At 39.5% G+C, this 1,490-nt stretch overlaps 1 protein-coding gene across 1 annotated transcript in view; it reads left to right on the top strand.

The window, feature by feature from the left end:
* The window catches only part of LOC101851100 (uncharacterized HTH-type transcriptional regulator YdfD), a gene marked incomplete at its 3' end in the record, with an annotated part of 15,457 nt that overhangs the window by 9,765 nt on the left and 4,202 nt on the right, over positions 1 to 1,490 (top strand).

A 1,490-nucleotide genomic window follows, 5' to 3' on the forward strand; every position in this document is an offset into this window, starting at 1 on the left:
GGACAGTACAGAGTGAGTTGTTCCTAAAATAGGACAGTACAGAGTGATGTGTTCCTAAAATAGGACAGTACAGAGTGAGTTGTTCCTAAAATAGGACAGTACAGAGTGAGTTGTTCCTAAAATAGGACAGTACAGAGTGAGTTGTTCATAAAATAGGACAGTACAGAGGTTTATTGTGAGTTGTCGTTCAAAAATAGACAGAGAATTTTATTTCTTTGACAAACCAAGTTCAATGAAATATGGACAAAACACATTTCTAAACCTTCCTTAAAAAAGATTTTGCTGAAATACTGTTCCCAATATTTTACAATAATTGTTTAAAATTGCATACGGCAGCAACATTTTTAAAAAAATTGAAAACTGTCTTTTCCTGTGGATGGACACCAATGTTCAAGGGACTCTCGCCAGCTGGAATAAACTGAATGGTAAAGAATTATCTCCCCTTTCTGTGTGCTGGAATATTTTCATCGTAGGAACAGGCGGGCGGGCGGACCATGCGTGTTCTGTTTCACTCTTTATTATGAAAGCTCACTCTTTGTTAAGAAAGCTCACTCTTTATTATGAAAGCTCACTCTTTGTTAAGAACTGTTTTCACTGTTATTGACAATGGAGATACGACAAGAAAGCACTGAGGTCGCGATCTATTGTCTGAGATGCGACAAGAAAGCACTGAGGTCACGATCTACCGTCTGCCAAGGTTATCTCTACGTTGGTTTTGCACTGAATGTTTCTTTCTTTGAGAAGCTTTTAGTTATGTTCATCGATAAAGTCCCTTTTTTTTTCTTTTTCCAGAAACGTATGGCCATTCTTGCTCAGATCCTGACCGACAATTTACCATACGGCTGCAGCTTTCGCCAGCCTCAAGTAAGTTTGGGAGATCTTTGCTTTAGATAAGTAAGTGTATCTTTGCTTTAGATAAGTGTGGGAGATCTTTGCTTTAGATAAGTGTGGGAGATCTTTGCTTTAGATAAGTGTGGGAGATCTTTGCTTTAGATAAGTCTGGGAGATCTTTGCTTTAGATAAGTCTGGGAGATCTTTGCTTTAGATAAGTGTGGGAGATCTTTGCTTCAGTAACGCGACTCAATAACTTGTCTCAAGTAATGGAAATTTCTCTCTTGTGCAGGGTGGCTTCTTCTTGTGGCTGCAACTACGGAAGGACACGGACGCTTCTGAGTTTCTGAACTTTGCTACAAAAAAGTTTGGAGTGAACTTTTTACCTGGAGTGCAGTAAGTCTGATACTTTGTTTGTTAAGTGTTAGTAAGGTTTTACCGCACTCGCAACTGCATAAGGTCATATGAGCACCAAGGGGTGGATGTCAACAGAGAAGTCCAAACGGGGAATCAGACTTACTCTGCTCACCTCTCTAGCTTCAACAGCACAAGGTCTGCTTCGACTATCAAGGCACGCTGGAAATAATAGTTCACAAGAGAGTGACAAACATACAAAAGAAGTAGAGGAAAATGATGATAGTAAGGATGAGGAAAGAAAA

Source organism: Aplysia californica, unplaced genomic scaffold (genome assembly GCF_000002075.1).
Source record: "Aplysia californica isolate F4 #8 unplaced genomic scaffold, AplCal3.0 scaffold01619, whole genome shotgun sequence".
NCBI classification, from domain to species: domain Eukaryota; kingdom Metazoa; phylum Mollusca; class Gastropoda; order Aplysiida; family Aplysiidae; genus Aplysia; species Aplysia californica.